This window comes from Neoarius graeffei (genome assembly GCF_027579695.1).
Source record: "Neoarius graeffei isolate fNeoGra1 chromosome 18 unlocalized genomic scaffold, fNeoGra1.pri SUPER_18_unloc_1, whole genome shotgun sequence".
NCBI lineage: Eukaryota > Metazoa > Chordata > Actinopteri > Siluriformes > Ariidae > Neoarius > Neoarius graeffei.
Window position 1 is genome coordinate 434,509 of NW_026869982.1, and position 16,025 is coordinate 450,533.

The 16,025-nt window shown below is 45.3% G+C and overlaps 24 non-coding genes and 43 pseudogenes across 24 annotated transcripts; all 67 read right to left on the minus strand.

Annotated features, from left to right (window-relative positions):
• Positions 1–106: 106 nt before the first annotated feature.
• On the minus strand, positions 107–225 carry LOC132879985 (5S ribosomal RNA; annotated as a pseudogene).
• A 122-nt stretch (positions 226–347) lies between these two features.
• LOC132878087 (5S ribosomal RNA) lies at positions 348–466 on the minus strand. Its single transcript, XR_009653695.1, has one exon. It is a non-coding gene; the product is annotated as a 5S ribosomal RNA (ribosomal RNA).
• Positions 467–578: 112 nt separating this feature from the next.
• On the minus strand, positions 579–697 carry LOC132880290 (5S ribosomal RNA; annotated as a pseudogene).
• A 119-nt stretch (positions 698–816) lies between these two features.
• LOC132879090 (5S ribosomal RNA) lies at positions 817–935 on the minus strand (annotated as a pseudogene).
• A 122-nt stretch (positions 936–1,057) lies between these two features.
• Positions 1,058–1,176, minus strand: LOC132878099 (5S ribosomal RNA). Its single transcript, XR_009653696.1, has one exon. It is a non-coding gene; the product is annotated as a 5S ribosomal RNA (ribosomal RNA).
• Positions 1,177–1,288: 112 nt separating this feature from the next.
• LOC132880291 (5S ribosomal RNA) lies at positions 1,289–1,407 on the minus strand (annotated as a pseudogene).
• Positions 1,408–1,531: 124 nt separating this feature from the next.
• LOC132879091 (5S ribosomal RNA) lies at positions 1,532–1,650 on the minus strand (annotated as a pseudogene).
• A 122-nt stretch (positions 1,651–1,772) lies between these two features.
• LOC132878111 (5S ribosomal RNA) lies at positions 1,773–1,891 on the minus strand. Its single transcript, XR_009653697.1, has one exon. It is a non-coding gene; the product is annotated as a 5S ribosomal RNA (ribosomal RNA).
• Positions 1,892–2,003: 112 nt separating this feature from the next.
• LOC132880292 (5S ribosomal RNA) lies at positions 2,004–2,122 on the minus strand (annotated as a pseudogene).
• Positions 2,123–2,251: 129 nt separating this feature from the next.
• On the minus strand, positions 2,252–2,370 carry LOC132876749 (5S ribosomal RNA). Its single transcript, XR_009652454.1, has one exon. It is a non-coding gene; the product is annotated as a 5S ribosomal RNA (ribosomal RNA).
• A 112-nt stretch (positions 2,371–2,482) lies between these two features.
• Positions 2,483–2,601, minus strand: LOC132880294 (5S ribosomal RNA; annotated as a pseudogene).
• Positions 2,602–2,715: 114 nt separating this feature from the next.
• Positions 2,716–2,834, minus strand: LOC132879986 (5S ribosomal RNA; annotated as a pseudogene).
• A 122-nt stretch (positions 2,835–2,956) lies between these two features.
• On the minus strand, positions 2,957–3,075 carry LOC132878123 (5S ribosomal RNA). The gene has a single exon (XR_009653698.1). It is a non-coding gene; the product is annotated as a 5S ribosomal RNA (ribosomal RNA).
• Positions 3,076–3,187: 112 nt separating this feature from the next.
• LOC132880295 (5S ribosomal RNA) lies at positions 3,188–3,306 on the minus strand (annotated as a pseudogene).
• Positions 3,307–3,425: 119 nt separating this feature from the next.
• Positions 3,426–3,544, minus strand: LOC132879639 (5S ribosomal RNA; annotated as a pseudogene).
• A 122-nt stretch (positions 3,545–3,666) lies between these two features.
• On the minus strand, positions 3,667–3,785 carry LOC132878135 (5S ribosomal RNA). Its single transcript, XR_009653700.1, has one exon. It is a non-coding gene; the product is annotated as a 5S ribosomal RNA (ribosomal RNA).
• Positions 3,786–3,897: 112 nt separating this feature from the next.
• On the minus strand, positions 3,898–4,016 carry LOC132880296 (5S ribosomal RNA; annotated as a pseudogene).
• A 124-nt stretch (positions 4,017–4,140) lies between these two features.
• LOC132879630 (5S ribosomal RNA) lies at positions 4,141–4,259 on the minus strand (annotated as a pseudogene).
• Positions 4,260–4,381: 122 nt separating this feature from the next.
• Positions 4,382–4,500, minus strand: LOC132878146 (5S ribosomal RNA). The gene has a single exon (XR_009653703.1). It is a non-coding gene; the product is annotated as a 5S ribosomal RNA (ribosomal RNA).
• A 112-nt stretch (positions 4,501–4,612) lies between these two features.
• Positions 4,613–4,731, minus strand: LOC132880298 (5S ribosomal RNA; annotated as a pseudogene).
• Positions 4,732–4,855: 124 nt separating this feature from the next.
• On the minus strand, positions 4,856–4,974 carry LOC132876750 (5S ribosomal RNA). The gene has a single exon (XR_009652455.1). It is a non-coding gene; the product is annotated as a 5S ribosomal RNA (ribosomal RNA).
• A 112-nt stretch (positions 4,975–5,086) lies between these two features.
• Positions 5,087–5,205, minus strand: LOC132880300 (5S ribosomal RNA; annotated as a pseudogene).
• Positions 5,206–5,319: 114 nt separating this feature from the next.
• Positions 5,320–5,438, minus strand: LOC132879987 (5S ribosomal RNA; annotated as a pseudogene).
• A 122-nt stretch (positions 5,439–5,560) lies between these two features.
• On the minus strand, positions 5,561–5,679 carry LOC132878157 (5S ribosomal RNA). Its single transcript, XR_009653704.1, has one exon. It is a non-coding gene; the product is annotated as a 5S ribosomal RNA (ribosomal RNA).
• A 112-nt stretch (positions 5,680–5,791) lies between these two features.
• Positions 5,792–5,910, minus strand: LOC132880301 (5S ribosomal RNA; annotated as a pseudogene).
• Positions 5,911–6,029: 119 nt separating this feature from the next.
• Positions 6,030–6,148, minus strand: LOC132879640 (5S ribosomal RNA; annotated as a pseudogene).
• Positions 6,149–6,270: 122 nt separating this feature from the next.
• LOC132878169 (5S ribosomal RNA) lies at positions 6,271–6,389 on the minus strand. Its single transcript, XR_009653705.1, has one exon. It is a non-coding gene; the product is annotated as a 5S ribosomal RNA (ribosomal RNA).
• A 112-nt stretch (positions 6,390–6,501) lies between these two features.
• On the minus strand, positions 6,502–6,620 carry LOC132880302 (5S ribosomal RNA; annotated as a pseudogene).
• A 124-nt stretch (positions 6,621–6,744) lies between these two features.
• LOC132879631 (5S ribosomal RNA) lies at positions 6,745–6,863 on the minus strand (annotated as a pseudogene).
• Positions 6,864–6,985: 122 nt separating this feature from the next.
• LOC132878180 (5S ribosomal RNA) lies at positions 6,986–7,104 on the minus strand. The gene has a single exon (XR_009653706.1). It is a non-coding gene; the product is annotated as a 5S ribosomal RNA (ribosomal RNA).
• Positions 7,105–7,216: 112 nt separating this feature from the next.
• Positions 7,217–7,335, minus strand: LOC132880303 (5S ribosomal RNA; annotated as a pseudogene).
• A 124-nt stretch (positions 7,336–7,459) lies between these two features.
• LOC132876751 (5S ribosomal RNA) lies at positions 7,460–7,578 on the minus strand. The gene has a single exon (XR_009652456.1). It is a non-coding gene; the product is annotated as a 5S ribosomal RNA (ribosomal RNA).
• A 112-nt stretch (positions 7,579–7,690) lies between these two features.
• Positions 7,691–7,809, minus strand: LOC132880304 (5S ribosomal RNA; annotated as a pseudogene).
• Positions 7,810–7,923: 114 nt separating this feature from the next.
• LOC132879988 (5S ribosomal RNA) lies at positions 7,924–8,042 on the minus strand (annotated as a pseudogene).
• Positions 8,043–8,164: 122 nt separating this feature from the next.
• On the minus strand, positions 8,165–8,283 carry LOC132878192 (5S ribosomal RNA). The gene has a single exon (XR_009653707.1). It is a non-coding gene; the product is annotated as a 5S ribosomal RNA (ribosomal RNA).
• Positions 8,284–8,395: 112 nt separating this feature from the next.
• LOC132881225 (5S ribosomal RNA) lies at positions 8,396–8,514 on the minus strand (annotated as a pseudogene).
• Positions 8,515–8,633: 119 nt separating this feature from the next.
• On the minus strand, positions 8,634–8,752 carry LOC132879092 (5S ribosomal RNA; annotated as a pseudogene).
• Positions 8,753–8,874: 122 nt separating this feature from the next.
• LOC132878203 (5S ribosomal RNA) lies at positions 8,875–8,993 on the minus strand. Its single transcript, XR_009653708.1, has one exon. It is a non-coding gene; the product is annotated as a 5S ribosomal RNA (ribosomal RNA).
• A 112-nt stretch (positions 8,994–9,105) lies between these two features.
• Positions 9,106–9,224, minus strand: LOC132880305 (5S ribosomal RNA; annotated as a pseudogene).
• A 124-nt stretch (positions 9,225–9,348) lies between these two features.
• On the minus strand, positions 9,349–9,467 carry LOC132879093 (5S ribosomal RNA; annotated as a pseudogene).
• A 122-nt stretch (positions 9,468–9,589) lies between these two features.
• On the minus strand, positions 9,590–9,708 carry LOC132878215 (5S ribosomal RNA). The gene has a single exon (XR_009653709.1). It is a non-coding gene; the product is annotated as a 5S ribosomal RNA (ribosomal RNA).
• Positions 9,709–9,820: 112 nt separating this feature from the next.
• On the minus strand, positions 9,821–9,939 carry LOC132880306 (5S ribosomal RNA; annotated as a pseudogene).
• A 119-nt stretch (positions 9,940–10,058) lies between these two features.
• Positions 10,059–10,177, minus strand: LOC132876752 (5S ribosomal RNA). Its single transcript, XR_009652457.1, has one exon. It is a non-coding gene; the product is annotated as a 5S ribosomal RNA (ribosomal RNA).
• A 112-nt stretch (positions 10,178–10,289) lies between these two features.
• LOC132880307 (5S ribosomal RNA) lies at positions 10,290–10,408 on the minus strand (annotated as a pseudogene).
• Positions 10,409–10,522: 114 nt separating this feature from the next.
• Positions 10,523–10,641, minus strand: LOC132879989 (5S ribosomal RNA; annotated as a pseudogene).
• Positions 10,642–10,763: 122 nt separating this feature from the next.
• Positions 10,764–10,882, minus strand: LOC132878227 (5S ribosomal RNA). Its single transcript, XR_009653710.1, has one exon. It is a non-coding gene; the product is annotated as a 5S ribosomal RNA (ribosomal RNA).
• A 112-nt stretch (positions 10,883–10,994) lies between these two features.
• LOC132880308 (5S ribosomal RNA) lies at positions 10,995–11,113 on the minus strand (annotated as a pseudogene).
• A 119-nt stretch (positions 11,114–11,232) lies between these two features.
• Positions 11,233–11,351, minus strand: LOC132879094 (5S ribosomal RNA; annotated as a pseudogene).
• Positions 11,352–11,473: 122 nt separating this feature from the next.
• Positions 11,474–11,592, minus strand: LOC132878238 (5S ribosomal RNA). Its single transcript, XR_009653711.1, has one exon. It is a non-coding gene; the product is annotated as a 5S ribosomal RNA (ribosomal RNA).
• A 112-nt stretch (positions 11,593–11,704) lies between these two features.
• On the minus strand, positions 11,705–11,823 carry LOC132880311 (5S ribosomal RNA; annotated as a pseudogene).
• A 159-nt stretch (positions 11,824–11,982) lies between these two features.
• On the minus strand, positions 11,983–12,101 carry LOC132880312 (5S ribosomal RNA; annotated as a pseudogene).
• A 114-nt stretch (positions 12,102–12,215) lies between these two features.
• Positions 12,216–12,334, minus strand: LOC132877998 (5S ribosomal RNA). The gene has a single exon (XR_009653654.1). It is a non-coding gene; the product is annotated as a 5S ribosomal RNA (ribosomal RNA).
• Positions 12,335–12,446: 112 nt separating this feature from the next.
• LOC132880313 (5S ribosomal RNA) lies at positions 12,447–12,565 on the minus strand (annotated as a pseudogene).
• A 124-nt stretch (positions 12,566–12,689) lies between these two features.
• Positions 12,690–12,808, minus strand: LOC132879095 (5S ribosomal RNA; annotated as a pseudogene).
• Positions 12,809–12,930: 122 nt separating this feature from the next.
• Positions 12,931–13,049, minus strand: LOC132878251 (5S ribosomal RNA). The gene has a single exon (XR_009653713.1). It is a non-coding gene; the product is annotated as a 5S ribosomal RNA (ribosomal RNA).
• Positions 13,050–13,161: 112 nt separating this feature from the next.
• On the minus strand, positions 13,162–13,280 carry LOC132880314 (5S ribosomal RNA; annotated as a pseudogene).
• A 149-nt stretch (positions 13,281–13,429) lies between these two features.
• Positions 13,430–13,548, minus strand: LOC132881245 (5S ribosomal RNA; annotated as a pseudogene).
• A 114-nt stretch (positions 13,549–13,662) lies between these two features.
• LOC132877999 (5S ribosomal RNA) lies at positions 13,663–13,781 on the minus strand. The gene has a single exon (XR_009653655.1). It is a non-coding gene; the product is annotated as a 5S ribosomal RNA (ribosomal RNA).
• A 112-nt stretch (positions 13,782–13,893) lies between these two features.
• On the minus strand, positions 13,894–14,012 carry LOC132880315 (5S ribosomal RNA; annotated as a pseudogene).
• Positions 14,013–14,136: 124 nt separating this feature from the next.
• LOC132879096 (5S ribosomal RNA) lies at positions 14,137–14,255 on the minus strand (annotated as a pseudogene).
• A 122-nt stretch (positions 14,256–14,377) lies between these two features.
• LOC132878263 (5S ribosomal RNA) lies at positions 14,378–14,496 on the minus strand. The gene has a single exon (XR_009653714.1). It is a non-coding gene; the product is annotated as a 5S ribosomal RNA (ribosomal RNA).
• A 112-nt stretch (positions 14,497–14,608) lies between these two features.
• On the minus strand, positions 14,609–14,727 carry LOC132880316 (5S ribosomal RNA; annotated as a pseudogene).
• Positions 14,728–14,881: 154 nt separating this feature from the next.
• On the minus strand, positions 14,882–15,000 carry LOC132880317 (5S ribosomal RNA; annotated as a pseudogene).
• A 114-nt stretch (positions 15,001–15,114) lies between these two features.
• On the minus strand, positions 15,115–15,233 carry LOC132878000 (5S ribosomal RNA). Its single transcript, XR_009653656.1, has one exon. It is a non-coding gene; the product is annotated as a 5S ribosomal RNA (ribosomal RNA).
• A 112-nt stretch (positions 15,234–15,345) lies between these two features.
• On the minus strand, positions 15,346–15,464 carry LOC132880318 (5S ribosomal RNA; annotated as a pseudogene).
• Positions 15,465–15,588: 124 nt separating this feature from the next.
• Positions 15,589–15,707, minus strand: LOC132879097 (5S ribosomal RNA; annotated as a pseudogene).
• A 122-nt stretch (positions 15,708–15,829) lies between these two features.
• On the minus strand, positions 15,830–15,948 carry LOC132878275 (5S ribosomal RNA). The gene has a single exon (XR_009653715.1). It is a non-coding gene; the product is annotated as a 5S ribosomal RNA (ribosomal RNA).
• Between the last annotated feature and the right edge of the window lie 77 nt (positions 15,949–16,025).

Sequence of the window (16,025 nt, forward strand, 5' to 3'; positions counted from 1 at the left end):
GGAAATGTGTGCCTTGCCTTGCCTTGCCTTGCGCCCAGAAGGAAAATTCTTGCCTTGCGAGCAGAAGGAAAATTCAAACAGATTTCTGCAAGAAGACAAAATAAAATGCTTACAGTACCTGGTATTCCTAGGCAGTCTCCCACTCAAGTACTAACCAGGCAAAACTCTGTTTAGCTTCTGAAATCAGACGGGATCAGGCATTGTCAGAGTGGTTTGGCCGTGAGCAACAGTTTGCTGGAAATGTGCCGTTTTTCTTGCCTTGCCTTGCCTTGCGCCCAGAAGGAAAATTATTGCCTTGCGAGCAGAAGGAAAATTCAAACAGATTTCTGCAAGAAGACAAAATAAAATGCTTACAGTACCTGGTATTCCTAGGCAGTCTCCCACTCAAGTACTAACCAGGCCCAACTCTGTTTAGCTTCTGAGATCAGACGGGATCAGGCGTTGTCAGAGTGGTTTGGCCGTAAGCAACAGCTTGTTGGAAATGTGCCGTTTTTCTTGCCTTGCGATCAGAAGGAAAATTCTTGCCTTGCGACCAGAAGGAAAATTCAAACAGATTTCTGCAAGAAGACAAAATAAAATGCTTACAGTACCTGGTATTCCTAGGCAGTCTCACACTCAAGTACTAACCAGGCCCAACTCTGTTTAGCTTCTCAGATCAGACAGGATCAGGCATTGTCAGAGTGGTTTGGACGTAAACAACAGTCTGGAAATGTGTGCCTTGCCTTGCCTTGCCTTGCCTTGCGCCCAGAAGGAAAATTCTTGCCTTGCGAGCAGAAGGAAAATTCAAACAGATTTCTGCAAGAAGACAAAATAAAATGCTTACAGTACCTGGTATTCCTAGGCAGTCTCCCACTCAAGTACTAACCAGGCCCAACTCTGTTTAGCTTCTGAAATCAGACGGGATCAGGCATTGTCAGAGTGGTTTGGCCGTGAGCAACAGTTTGCTGGAAATGTGCCGTTTTTCTTGCCTTGCCTTGCCTTGCACCCAGAAGGAAAATTATTGCCTTGCGAGCAGAAGGAAAATTCAAACAGATTTCTGCAAGAAGACAAAATAAAATGCTTACAGTACCTGGTATTCCTAGGCAGTCTCCCACTCAAGTACTAACCAGGCCCAACTCTGTTTAGCTTCTGAGATCAGACGGGATCAGGCGTTGTCAGAGTGGTTTGGCCGTAAGCAACAGCTTGTTGGAAATGTGCCGTTTTTCTTGCCTTGCGATCAGAAGGAAAATTCTTGCCTTGCGACCAGAAGGAAAATTCAAACAGATTTCTGCAAGAAGACAAAATAAAATGCTTACAGTACCTGGTATTCCTAGGCAGTCTCACACTCAAGTACTAACCAGGCCCAACTCTGTTTAGCTTCTCAGATCAGACAGGATCAGGCATTGTCAGAGTGGTTTGGACGTAAACAACAGTCTGGAAATGTGTGCCTTGCCTTGCCTTGCCTTGCCTTGCCTTGCGCCCAGAAGGAAAATTCTTGCCTTGCGAGCAGAAGGAAAATTCAAACAGATTTCTGCAAGAAGACAAAATAAAATGCTTACAGTACCTGGTATTCCTAGGCAGTCTCCCACTCAAGTACTAACCAGGCCCAACTCTGTTTAGCTTCTGAAATCAGACGGGATCAGGCATTGTCAGAGTGGTTTGGCCGTGAGCAACAGTTTGCTGGAAATGTGCCGTTTTTCTTGCCTTGCCTTGCCTTGCGCCCAGAAGGAAAATTATTGCCTTGCTAGCAGAAGGAAAATTCAAACAGATTTCTGCAAGAAGACAAAATAAAATGCTTACAGTACCTGGTATTCCTAGGCAGTCTCCCACTCAAGTACTAACCAGGCCCAACTCTGTTTAGCTTCTGAGATCAGACGGGATCAGGCGTTGTCAGAGTGGTTTGGCCGTAAGCAATAGCTTGTTGGAAATGTGCCGTTTTTCTTGCCTTGCGATCAGAAGGAAAATTCTTGCCTTGCGACCAGAAGGAAAATTCAAACAGATTTCTGCAAGAAGACAAAATAAAATGCTTACAGTACCTGGTATTCCTAGGCAGTCTCACACTCAAGTACTAACCAGGCCCAACTCTGTTTAGCTTCTCAGATCAGACAGGATCAGGCATTGTCAGAGTGGTTTGGACGTAAACAACAGTCTGGAAATGTGTGCCTTGCCTTGCCTTGCCTTGCCTTGCCTTGCCTTGCTCCCAGAAGGAAAATTCTTGCCTTGCGAGCAGAAGGAAAATTCAAACAGATTTCTGCAAGAAGACAAAATAAAATGCTTACAGTACCTGGTATTCCTAGGCAGTCTCCCACTCAAGTACTAACCAGGCCCAACTCTGTTTAGCTTCTGAGATCAGACGGGATCAGGCGTTCTCAGAGTGGTTTGGCCGTAAGCAACAGCTTGTTGGAAATGTGCCGTTTTTCTTGCCTTGCGATCAGAAGGAAAATTCTTGCCTTGCGACCAGAAGGAAAATTCAAACAGATTTCTGCAAGAAGACAAAATAAAATGCTTACAGTACCTGGTATTCCTAGGCAGTCTCACACTCAAGTACTAACCAGGCCCAACTCTGTTTAGCTTCTCAGATCAGACAGGATCAGGCATTGTCAGAGTGGTTTGGACGTAAACAACAGTCTGGAAATGTGTGCCTTGCCTTGCCTTGCCTTGCGCCCAGAAGGAAAATTCTTGCCTTGCGAGCAGAAGGAAAATTCAAACAGATTTCTGCAAGAAGACAAAATAAAATGCTTACAGTACCTGGTATTCCTAGGCAGTCTCCCACTCAAGTACTAACCAGGCAAAACTCTGTTTAGCTTCTGAAATCAGACGGGATCAGGCATTGTCAGAGTGGTTTGGCCGTGAGCAACAGTTTGCTGGAAATGTGCCGTTTTTCTTGCCTTGCCTTGCCTTGCGCCCAGAAGGAAAATTATTGCCTTGCGAGCAGAAGGAAAATTCAAACAGATTTCTGCAAGAAGACAAAATAAAATGCTTACAGTACCTGGTATTCCTAGGCAGTCTCCCACTCAAGTACTAACCAGGCCCAACTCTGTTTAGCTTCTGAGATCAGACGGGATCAGGCGTTGTCAGAGTGGTTTGGCCGTAAGCAACAGCTTGTTGGAAATGTGCCGTTTTTCTTGCCTTGCGATCAGAAGGAAAATTCTTGCCTTGCGACCAGAAGGAAAATTCAAACAGATTTCTGCAAGAAGACAAAATAAAATGCTTACAGTACCTGGTATTCCTAGGCAGTCTCACACTCAAGTACTAACCAGGCCCAACTCTGTTTAGCTTCTCAGATCAGACAGGATCAGGCATTGTCAGAGTGGTTTGGACGTAAACAACAGTCTGGAAATGTGTGCCTTGCCTTGCCTTGCCTTGCCTTGCGCCCAGAAGGAAAATTCTTGCCTTGCGAGCAGAAGGAAAATTCAAACAGATTTCTGCAAGAAGACAAAATAAAATGCTTAGAGTACCTGGTATTCCTAGGCAGTCTCCCACTCAAGTACTAACCAGGCCCAACTCTGTTTAGCTTCTGAAATCAGACGGGATCAGGCATTGTCAGAGTGGTTTGGCCGTGAGCAACAGTTTGCTGGAAATGTGCCGTTTTTCTTGCCTTGCCTTGCCTTGCACCCAGAAGGAAAATTATTGCCTTGCGAGCAGAAGGAAAATTCAAACAGATTTCTGCAAGAAGACAAAATAAAATGCTTACAGTACCTGGTATTCCTAGGCAGTCTCCCACTCAAGTACTAACCAGGCCCAACTCTGTTTAGCTTCTGAGATCAGACGGGATCAGGCGTTGTCAGAGTGGTTTGGCCGTAAGCAACAGCTTGTTGGAAATGTGCCGTTTTTCTTGCCTTGCGATCAGAAGGAAAATTCTTGCCTTGCGACCAGAAGGAAAATTCAAACAGATTTCTGCAAGAAGACAAAATAAAATGCTTACAGTACCTGGTATTCCTAGGCAGTCTCACACTCAAGTACTAACCAGGCCCAACTCTGTTTAGCTTCTCAGATCAGACAGGATCAGGCATTGTCAGAGTGGTTTGGACGTAAACAACAGTCTGGAAATGTGTGCCTTGCCTTGCCTTGCCTTGCCTTGCCTTGCGCCCAGAAGGAAAATTCTTGCCTTGCGAGCAGAAGGAAAATTCAAACAGATTTCTGCAAGAAGACAAAATAAAATGCTTACAGTACCTGGTATTCCTAGGCAGTCTCACACTCAAGTACTAACCAGGCCCAACTCTGTTTAGCTTCTGAAATCAGACGGGATCAGGCATTGTCAGAGTGGTTTGGCCGTGAGCAACAGTTTGCTGGAAATGTGCCGTTTTTCTTGCCTTGCCTTGCCTTGCGCCCAGAAGGAAAATTATTGCCTTGCGAGCAGAAGGAAAATTCAAACAGATTTCTGCAAGAAGACAAAATAAAATGCTTACAGTACCTGGTATTCCTAGGCAGTCTCCCACTCAAGTACTAACCAGGCCCAACTCTGTTTAGCTTCTGAGATCAGACGGGATCAGGCGTTGTCAGAGTGGTTTGGCCGTAAGCAACAGCTTGTTGGAAATGTGCCGTTTTTCTTGCCTTGCGATCAGAAGGAAAATTCTTGCCTTGCGACCAGAAGGAAAATTCAAACAGATTTCTGCAAGAAGACAAAATAAAATGCTTACAGTACCTGGTATTCCTAGGCAGTCTCACACTCAAGTACTAACCAGGCCCAACTCTGTTTAGCTTCTCAGATCAGACAGGATCAGGCATTGTCAGAGTGGTTTGGACGTAAACAACAGTCTGGAAATGTGTGCCTTGCCTTGCCTTGCCTTGCCTTGCCTTGCGCCCAGAAGGAAAATTCTTGCCTTGCGAGCAGAAGGAAAATTCAAACAGATTTCTGCAAGAAGACAAAATAAAATGCTTACAGTACCTGGTATTCCTAGGCAGTCTCCCACTCAAGTACTAACCAGGCCCAACTCTGTTTAGCTTCTGAGATCAGACGGGATCAGGCGTTCTCAGAGTGGTTTGGCCGTAAGCAACAGCTTGTTGGAAATGTGCCGTTTTTCTTGCCTTGCGATCAGAAGGAAAATTCTTGCCTTGCGACCAGAAGGAAAATTCAAACAGATTTCTGCAAGAAGACAAAATAAAATGCTTACAGTACCTGGTATTCCTAGGCAGTCTCACACTCAAGTACTAACCAGGCCCAACTCTGTTTAGCTTCTCAGATCAGACAGGATCAGGCATTGTCAGAGTGGTTTGGACGTAAACAACAGTCTGGAAATGTGTGCCTTGCCTTGCCTTGCCTTGCGCCCAGAAGGAAAATTCTTGCCTTGCGAGCAGAAGGAAAATTCAAACAGATTTCTGCAAGAAGACAAAATAAAATGCTTACAGTACCTGGTATTCCTAGGCAGTCTCCCACTCAAGTACTAACCAGGCAAAACTCTGTTTAGCTTCTGAAATCAGACGGGATCAGGCATTGTCAGAGTGGTTTGGCCGTGAGCAACAGTTTGCTGGAAATGTGCCGTTTTTCTTGCCTTGCCTTGCCTTGCGCCCAGAAGGAAAATTATTGCCTTGCGAGCAGAAGGAAAATTCAAACAGATTTCTGCAAGAAGACAAAATAAAATGCTTACAGTACCTGGTATTCCTAGGCAGTCTCCCACTCAAGTACTAACCAGGCCCAACTCTGTTTAGCTTCTGAGATCAGACGGGATCAGGCGTTGTCAGAGTGGTTTGGCCGTAAGCAACAGCTTGTTGGAAATGTGCCGTTTTTCTTGCCTTGCGATCAGAAGGAAAATTCTTGCCTTGCGACCAGAAGGAAAATTCAAACAGATTTCTGCAAGAAGACAAAATAAAATGCTTACAGTACCTGGTATTCCTAGGCAGTCTCACACTCAAGTACTAACCAGGCCCAACTCTGTTTAGCTTCTCAGATCAGACAGGATCAGGCATTGTCAGAGTGGTTTGGACGTAAACAACAGTCTGGAAATGTGTGCCTTGCCTTGCCTTGCCTTGCCTTGCGCCCAGAAGGAAAATTCTTGCCTTGCGAGCAGAAGGAAAATTCAAACAGATTTCTGCAAGAAGACAAAATAAAATGCTTAGAGTACCTGGTATTCCTAGGCAGTCTCCCACTCAAGTACTAACCAGGCCCAACTCTGTTTAGCTTCTGAAATCAGACGGGATCAGGCATTGTCAGAGTGGTTTGGCCGTGAGCAACAGTTTGCTGGAAATGTGCCGTTTTTCTTGCCTTGCCTTGCCTTGCACCCAGAAGGAAAATTATTGCCTTGCGAGCAGAAGGAAAATTCAAACAGATTTCTGCAAGAAGACAAAATAAAATGCTTACAGTACCTGGTATTCCTAGGCAGTCTCCCACTCAAGTACTAACCAGGCCCAACTCTGTTTAGCTTCTGAGATCAGACGGGATCAGGCGTTGTCAGAGTGGTTTGGCCGTAAGCAACAGCTTGTTGGAAATGTGCCGTTTTTCTTGCCTTGCGATCAGAAGGAAAATTCTTGCCTTGCGACCAGAAGGAAAATTCAAACAGATTTCTGCAAGAAGACAAAATAAAATGCTTACAGTACCTGGTATTCCTAGGCAGTCTCACACTCAAGTACTAACCAGGCCCAACTCTGTTTAGCTTCTCAGATCAGACAGGATCAGGCATTGTCAGAGTGGTTTGGACGTAAACAACAGTCTGGAAATGTGTGCCTTGCCTTGCCTTGCCTTGCCTTGCCTTGCGCCCAGAAGGAAAATTCTTGCCTTGCGAGCAGAAGGAAAATTCAAACAGATTTCTGCAAGAAGACAAAATAAAATGCTTACAGTACCTGGTATTCCTAGGCAGTCTCACACTCAAGTACTAACCAGGCCCAACTCTGTTTAGCTTCTGAAATCAGACGGGATCAGGCATTGTCAGAGTGGTTTGGCCGTGAGCAACAGTTTGCTGGAAATGTGCCGTTTTTCTTGCCTTGCCTTGCCTTGCGCCCAGAAGGAAAATTATTGCCTTGCGAGCAGAAGGAAAATTCAAACAGATTTCTGCAAGAAGACAAAATAAAATGCTTACAGTACCTGGTATTCCTAGGCAGTCTCCCACTCAAGTACTAACCAGGCCCAACTCTGTTTAGCTTCTGAGATCAGACGGGATCAGGCGTTGTCAGAGTGGTTTGGCCGTAAGCAACAGCTTGTTGGAAATGTGCCGTTTTTCTTGCCTTGCGATCAGAAGGAAAATTCTTGCCTTGCGACCAGAAGGAAAATTCAAACAGATTTCTGCAAGAAGACAAAATAAAATGCTTACAGTACCTGGTATTCCTAGGCAGTCTCACACTCAAGTACTAACCAGGCCCAACTCTGTTTAGCTTCTCAGATCAGACAGGATCAGGCATTGTCAGAGTGGTTTGGACGTAAACAACAGTCTGGAAATGTGTGCCTTGCCTTGCCTTGCCTTGCCTTGCCTTGCGCCCAGAAGGAAAATTCTTGCCTTGCGAGCAGAAGGAAAATTCAAACAGATTTCTGCAAGAAGACAAAATAAAATGCTTACAGTACCTGGTATTCCTAGGCAGTCTCCCACTCAAGTACTAACCAGGCCCAACTCTGTTTAGCTTCTGAGATCAGACGGGATCAGGCGTTCTCAGAGTGGTTTGGCCGTAAGCAACAGCTTGTTGGAAATGTGCCGTTTTTCTTGCCTTGCGATCAGAAGGAAAATTCTTGCCTTGCGACCAGAAGGAAAATTCAAACAGATTTCTGCAAGAAGACAAAATAAAATGCTTACAGTACCTGGTATTCCTAGGCAGTCTCACACTCAAGTACTAACCAGGCCCAACTCTGTTTAGCTTCTCAGATCAGACAGGATCAGGCATTGTCAGAGTGGTTTGGACGTAAACAACAGTCTGGAAATGTGTGCCTTGCCTTGCCTTGCCTTGCGCCCAGAAGGAAAATTCTTGCCTTGCGAGCAGAAGGAAAATTCAAACAGATTTCTGCAAGAAGACAAAATAAAATGCTTACAGTACCTGGTATTCCTAGGCAGTCTCCCACTCAAGTACTAACCAGGCAAAACTCTGTTTAGCTTCTGAAATCAGACGGGATCAGGCATTGTCAGAGTGGTTTGGCCGTGAGCAACAGTTTGCTGGAAATGTGCCGTTTTTCTTGCCTTGCCTTGCCTTGCGCCCAGAAGGAAAATTATTGCCTTGCGAGCAGAAGGAAAATTCAAACAGATTTCTGCAAGAAGACAAAATAAAATGCTTACAGTACCTGGTATTCCTAGGCAGTCTCCCACTCAAGTACTAACCAGGCCCAACTCTGTTTAGCTTCTGAGATCAGACGGGATCAGGCGTTGTCAGAGTGGTTTGGCCGTAAGCAACAGCTTGTTGGAAATGTGCCGTTTTTCTTGCCTTGCGATCAGAAGGAAAATTCTTGCCTTGCGACCAGAAGGAAAATTCAAACAGATTTCTGCAAGAAGACAAAATAAAATGCTTACAGTACCTGGTATTCCGAGGCAGTCTCACACTCAAGTACTAACCAGGCCCAACTCTGTTTAGCTTCTCAGATCAGACAGGATCAGGCATTGTCAGAGTGGTTTGGACGTAAACAACAGTCTGGAAATGTGTGCCTTGCCTTGCCTTGCCTTGCCTTGCGCCCAGAAGGAAAATTCTTGCCTTGCGAGCAGAAGGAAAATTCAAACAGATTTCTGCAAGAAGACAAAATAAAATGCTTACAGTACCTGGTATTCCTAGGCAGTCTCCCACTCAAGTACTAACCAGGCCCAACTCTGTTTAGCTTCTGAAATCAGACGGGATCAGGCATTGTCAGAGTGGTTTGGCCGTGAGCAACAGTTTGCTGGAAATGTGCCGTTTTTCTTGCCTTGCCTTGCCTTGCACCCAGAAGGAAAATTATTGCCTTGCGAGCAGAAGGAAAATTCAAACAGATTTCTGCAAGAAGACAAAATAAAATGCTTACAGTACCTGGTATTCCTAGGCAGTCTCCCACTCAAGTACTAACCAGGCCCAACTCTGTTTAGCTTCTGAGATCAGACGGGATCAGGCGTTGTCAGAGTGGTTTGGCCGTAAGCAACAGCTTGTTGGAAATGTGCCGTTTTTCTTGCCTTGCGATCAGAAGGAAAATTCTTGCCTTGCGACCAGAAGGAAAATTCAAACAGATTTCTGCAAGAAGACAAAATAAAATGCTTACAGTACCTGGTATTCCTAGGCAGTCTCACACTCAAGTACTAACCAGGCCCAACTCTGTTTAGCTTCTCAGATCAGACAGGATCAGGCATTGTCAGAGTGGTTTGGACGTAAACAACAGTCTGGAAATGTGTGCCTTGCCTTGCCTTGCCTTGCCTTGCCTTGCGCCCAGAAGGAAAATTCTTGCCTTGCGAGCAGAAGGAAAATTCAAACAGATTTCTGCAAGAAGACAAAATAAAATGCTTACAGTACCTGGTATTCCTAGGCAGTCTCCCACTCAAGTACTAACCAGGCCCAACTCTGTTTAGCTTCTGAAATCAGACGGGATCAGGCATTGTCAGAGTGGTTTGGCCGTGAGCAGCAGTTTGCTGGAAATGTGCCGTTTTTCTTGCCTTGCCTTGCCTTGCGCCCAGAAGGAAAATTATTGCCTTGCGAGCAGAAGGAAAATTCAAACAGATTTCTGCAAGAAGACAAAATAAAATGCTTACAGTACCTGGTATTCCTAGGCAGTCTCCCACTCAAGTACTAACCAGGCCCAACTCTGTTTAGCTTCTGAGATCAGACGGGATCAGGCGTTGTCAGAGTGGTTTGGCCGTAAGCAACAGCTTGTTGGAAATGTGCCGTTTTTCTTGCCTTGCGATCAGAAGGAAAATTCTTGCCTTGCGACCAGAAGGAAAATTCAAACAGATTTCTGCAAGAAGACAAAATAAAATGCTTACAGTACCTGGTATTCCTAGGCAGTCTCACACTCAAGTACTAACCAGGCCCAACTCTGTTTAGCTTCTCAGATCAGACAGGATCAGGCATTGTCAGAGTGGTTTGGACGTAAACAACAGTCTGGAAATGTGTGCCTTGCCTTGCCTTGCCTTGCCTTGCGCCCAGAAGGAAAATTCTTGCCTTGCGAGCAGAAGGAAAATTCAAACAGATTTCTGCAAGAAGACAAAATAAAATGCTTACAGTACCTGGTATTCCTAGGCAGTCTCCCACTCAAGTACTAACCAGGCCCAACTCTGTTTAGCTTCTGAGATCAGACGGGATCAGGCGTTCTCAGAGTGGTTTGGCCGTAAGCAACAGCTTGTTGGAAATGTGCCGTTTTTCTTGCCTTGCGATCAGAAGGAAAATTCTTGCCTTGCGACCAGAAGGAAAATTCAAACAGATTTCTGCAAGAAGACAAAATAAAATGCTTACAGTACCTGGTATTCCTAGGCAGTCTCACACTCAAGTACTAACCAGGCCCAACTCTGTTTAGCTTCTCAGATCAGACAGGATCAGGCATTGTCAGAGTGGTTTGGACGTAAACAACAGTCTGGAAATGTGTGCCTTGCCTTGCCTTGCCTTGCGCCCAGAAGGAAAATTCTTGCCTTGCGAGCAGAAGGAAAATTCAAACAGATTTCTGCAAGAAGACAAAATAAAATGCTTACAGTACCTGGTATTCCTAGGCAGTCTCCCACTCAAGTACTAACCAGGCAAAACTCTGTTTAGCTTCTGAAATCAGACGGGATCAGGCATTGTCAGAGTGGTTTGGCCGTGAGCAACAGTTTGCTGGAAATGTGCCGTTTTTCTTGCCTTGCCTTGCCTTGCGCCCAGAAGGAAAATTATTGCCTTGCGAGCAGAAGGAAAATTCAAACAGATTTCTGCAAGAAGACAAAATAAAATGCTTACAGTACCTGGTATTCCTAGGCAGTCTCCCACTCAAGTACTAACCAGGCCCAACTCTGTTTAGCTTCTGAGATCAGACGGGATCAGGCGTTGTCAGAGTGGTTTGGCCGTAAGCAACAGCTTGTTGGAAATGTGCCGTTTTTCTTGCCTTGCGATCAGAAGGAAAATTCTTGCCTTGCGACCAGAAGGAAAATTCAAACAGATTTCTGCAAGAAGACAAAATAAAATGCTTACAGTACCTGGTATTCCTAGGCAGTCTCACACTCAAGTACTAACCAGGCCCAACTCTGTTTAGCTTCTCAGATCAGACAGGATCAGGCATTGTCAGAGTGGTTTGGACGTAAACAACAGTCTGGAAATGTGTGCCTTGCCTTGCCTTGCCTTGCCTTGCGCCCAGAAGGAAAATTCTTGCCTTGCGAGCAGAAGGAAAATTCAAACAGATTTCTGCAAGAAGACAAAATAAAATGCTTACAGTACCTGGTATTCCTAGGCAGTCTCCCACTCAAGTACTAACCAGGCCCAACTCTGTTTAGCTTCTGAAATCAGACGGGATCAGGCATTGTCAGAGTGGTTTGGCCGTGAGCAACAGTTTGCTGGAAATGTGCCGTTTTTCTTGCCTTGCCTTGCCTTGCACCCAGAAGGAAAATTATTGCCTTGCGAGCAGAAGGAAAATTCAAACAGATTTCTGCAAGAAGACAAAATAAAATGCTTACAGTACCTGGTATTCCTAGGCAGTCTCCCACTCAAGTACTAACCAGGCCCAACTCTGTTTAGCTTCTGAGATCAGACGGGATCAGGCGTTGTCAGAGTGGTTTGGCCGTAAGCAATAGCTTGTTGGAAATGTGCCGTTTTTCTTGCCTTGCGATCAGAAGGAAAATTCTTGCCTTGCGACCAGAAGGAAAATTCAAACAGATTTCTGCAAGAAGACAAAATAAAATGCTTACAGTACCTGGTATTCCTAGGCAGTCTCACACTCAAGTACTAACCAGGCCCAACTCTGTTTAGCTTCTCAGATCAGACAGGATCAGGCATTGTCAGAGTGGTTTGGACGTAAACAACAGTCTGGAAATGTGTGCCTTGCCTTGCCTTGCCTTGCCTTGCCTTGCCTTGCCTTGCCTTGCCTTGCCTTGCCTTGCCTTGCGCCCAGAAGGAAAATTCTTGCCTTGCGACCAGAAGGAAAATTCAAACAGATTTCTGCAAGAAGACAAAATAAAATGCTTACAGTACCTGGTATTCCTAGGCAGTCTCACACTCAAGTACTAACCAGGCCCAACTCTGTTTAGCTTCTCAGATCAGACAGGATCAGGCATTGTCAGAGTGGTTTGGACGTAAACAACAGTCTGGAAATGTGTGCCTTGCCTTGCCTTGCCTTGCGCCCAGAAGGAAAATTCTTGCCTTGCGAGCAGAAGGAAAATTCAAACAGATTTCTGCAAGAAGACAAAATAAAATGCTTACAGTACCTGGTATTCCTAGGCAGTCTCCCACTCAAGTACTAACCAGGCCCAACTCTGTTTAGCTTCTGAGATCAGACAGGATCAGGCGTTGTCAGAGTGGTTTGGCCGTAAGCAACAGCTTGTTGGAAATGTGCCGTTTTTCTTGCCTTGCGATCAGAAGGAAAATTCTTGCCTTGCGACCAGAAGGAAAATTCAAACAGATTTCTGCAAGAAGACAAAATAAAATGCTTACAGTACCTGGTATTCCTAGGCAGTCTCACACTCAAGTACTAACCAGGCCCAACTCTGTTTAGCTTCTCAGATCAGACAGGATCAGGCATTGTCAGAGTGGTTTGGACGTAAACAACAGTCTGGAAATGTGTGCCTTGCCTTGCCTTGCCTTGCCTTGCCTTGCGCCCAGAAGGAAAATTCTTGCCTTGCGAGCAGAAGGAAAATTCAAACAGATTTCTGCAAGAAGACAAAATAAAATGCTTACAGTACCTGGTATTCCTAGGCAGTCTCCCACTCAAGTACTAACCAGGCCCAACTCTGTTTAGCTTCTGAAATCAGACGGGATCAGGCATTGTCAGAGTGGTTTGGCCGTGAGCAACAGTTTGCTGGAAATGTGCCGTTTTTCTTGCCTTGCCTTGCCTTGCGCCCAGAAGGAAAATTATTGCCTTGCTAGCAGAAGGAAAATTCAAACAGATTTCTGCAAGAAGACAAAATAAAATGCTTACAGTACCTGGTATTCCTAGGCAGTCTCCCACTCAAGTACTAACCAGGCCCAACTCTGTTTAGCTTCTGAGATCAGACGGGATCAGGCGTTGTCAGAGTGGTTTGGCCGTAAGCAACAGCTTGTTGGAAATGTGCCGTTTTTCTTGCCTTGCGATCAGAAGGAAAATTCTTGCCTTGCGACCAGAAGGAAAATTCAAACAGATTTCTGCAAGAAGACAAAATAAAATGCTTACAGTACCTGGTATTCCTAGGCAGTCTCACACTCAAGTACTAACCAGGCCCAACTCTGTTTAGCTTCTCAGATCAGACAGGATCAGGCATTGTCAGAGTGGTTTGGACGTAAACAACAGTCTGGAAATGTGTGCCTTGCCTTGCCTTGCCTTGCCTTGCCTTGCCTTGCCTTGCCTTGCCTTGCCTTGCGCCCAGAAGGAAAATTCTTGCCTTGCGACCAGAAGGAAAATTCAAACAGATTTCTGCAAGAAGACAAAATAAAATGCTTACAGTACCTGGTATTCCTAGGCAGTCTCACACTCAAGTACTAACCAGGCCCAACTCTGTTTCGCTTCTCAGATCAGACAGGATCAGGCATTGTCAGAGTGGTTTGGACGTAAACAACAGTCTGGAAATGTGTGCCTTGCCTTGCCTTGCCTTGCGCCCAGAAGGAAAATTCTTGCCTTGCGAGCAGAAGGAAAATTCAAACAGATTTCTGCAAGAAGACAAAATAAAATGCTTACAGTACCTGGTATTCCTAGGCAGTCTCCCACTCAAGTACTAACCAGGCCCAACTCTGTTTAGCTTCTGAGATCAGACAGGATCAGGCGTTGTCAGAGTGGTTTGGCCGTAAGCAACAGCTTGTTGGAAATGTGCCGTTTTTCTTGCCTTGCGATCAGAAGGAAAATTCTTGCCTTGCGACCAGAAGGAAAATTCAAACAGATTTCTGCAAGAAGACAAAATAAAATGCTTACAGTACCTGGTATTCCTAGGCAGTCTCACACTCAAGTACTAACCAGGCCCAACTCTGTTTAGCTTCTCAGATCAGACAGGATCAGGCATTGTCAGAGTGGTTTGGACGTAAACAACAGTCTGGAAATGTGTGCCTTGCCTTGCCTTGCCTTGCCTTGCCTTGCGCCCAGAAGGAAAATTCTTGCCTTGCGAGCAGAAGGAAAATTCAAACAGATTTCTGCAAGAAGACAAAATAAAATGCTTACAGTACCTGGTATTCCTAGGCAGTCTCCCACTCAAGTACTAACCAGGCCCAACTCTGTTTAGCTTCTGAAATCAGACGGGATCAGGCATTGTCAGAGTGGTTTGGCCGTGAGCAACAGTTTGCTGGAAATGTGCCGTTTTTCTTGCCTTGCCTTGCCTTGCGCCCAGAAGGAAAATTATTGCCTTGCTAGCAGAAGGAAAATTCAAACAGATTTCTGCAAGAAGACAAAATAAAATGCTTACAGTACCTGGTATTCCTAGGCAGTCTCCCACTCAAGTACTAACCAGGCCCAACTCTGTTTAGCTTCTGAGATCAGACGGGATCAGGCGTTGTCAGAGTGGTTTGGCCGTAAGCAACAGCTTGTTGGAAATGTGCCGTTTTTCTTGCCTTGCGATCAGAAGGAAAATTCTTGCCTTGCGACCAGAAGGAAAATTCAAACAGATTTCTGCAAGAAGACAAAATAAAATGCTTACAGTACCTGGTATTCCTAGGCAGTCTCACACTCAAGTACTAACCAGGCCCAACTCTGTTTAGCTTCTCAGATCAGACAGGATCAGGCATTGTCAGAGTGGTTTGGACGTAAACAACAGTCTGGAAATGTGTGCCTTGCCTTGCCTTGCCTTGCCTTGCCTTGCCTTGCCTTGCCTTGCCTTGCCTTGCCTTGCGCCCAGAAGGAAAATTCTTGCCTTGCGACCAGAAGGAAAATTCAAACAGATTTCTGCAAGAAGACAAAATAAAATGCTTACAGTACCTGGTATTCCTAGGCAGTCTCACACTCAAGTACTAACCAGGCCCAACTCTGTTTAGCTTCTCAGATCAGACAGGATCAGGCATTGTCAGAGTGGTTTGGACGTAAACAACAGTCTGGAAATGTGTGCCTTGCCTTGCCTTGCCTTGCGCCCAGAAGGAAAATTCTTGCCTTGCGAGCAGAAGGAAAATTCAAACAGATTTCTGCAAGAAGACAAAATAAAATGCTTACAGTACCTGGTATTCCTAGGCAGTCTCCCACTCAAGTACTAACCAGGCCCAACTCTGTTTAGCTTCTGAGATCAGACAGGATCAGGCGTTGTCAGAGTGGTTTGGCCGTAAGCAACAGCTTGTTGGAAATGTGCCGTTTTTCTTGCCTTGCGATCAGAAGGAAAATTCTTGCCTTGCGACCAGAAGGAAAATTCAAACAGATTTCTGCAAGAAGACAAAATAAAATGCTTACAGTACCTGGTATTCCTAGGCAGTCTCACACTCAAGTACTAACCAGGCCCAACTCTGTTTAGCTTCTCAGATCAGACAGGATCAGGCATTGTCAGAGTGGTTTGGACGTAAACAACAGTCTGGAAATGTGTGCCTTGCCTTGCCTTGCCTTGCCTTGCCTTGCGCCCAGAAGGAAAATTCTTGCCTTGCGAGCAGAAGGAAAATTCAAACAGATTTCTGCAAGAAGACAAAATAAAATGCTTACAGTACCTGGTATTCCTAGGCAGTCTCCCACTCAAGTACTAACCAGGCCCAACTCTGTTTAGCTTCTGAAATCAGACGGGATCAGGCATTGTCAGAGTGGTTTGGCCGTGAGCAACAGTTTGCTGGAAATGTGCCGTTTTTCTTGCCTTGCCTTGCCTTGCGCCCAGAAGGAAAATTATTGCCTTGCTAGCAGAAGGAAAATTCAAACAGATTTCTGCAAGAAGACAAAATAAAATGCTTACAGTACCTGGTATTCCTAGGCAGTCTCCCACTCAAGTACTAACCAGGCCCAACTCTGTTTAGCTTCTGAGATCAGACGGGATCAGGCGTTGTCAGAGTGGTTTGGCCGTAAGCAACAGCTTGTTGGAAATGTGCCGTTTTTCTTGCCTTGCGATCAGAAGGAAAATTCTTGCCTTGCGACCAGAAGGAAA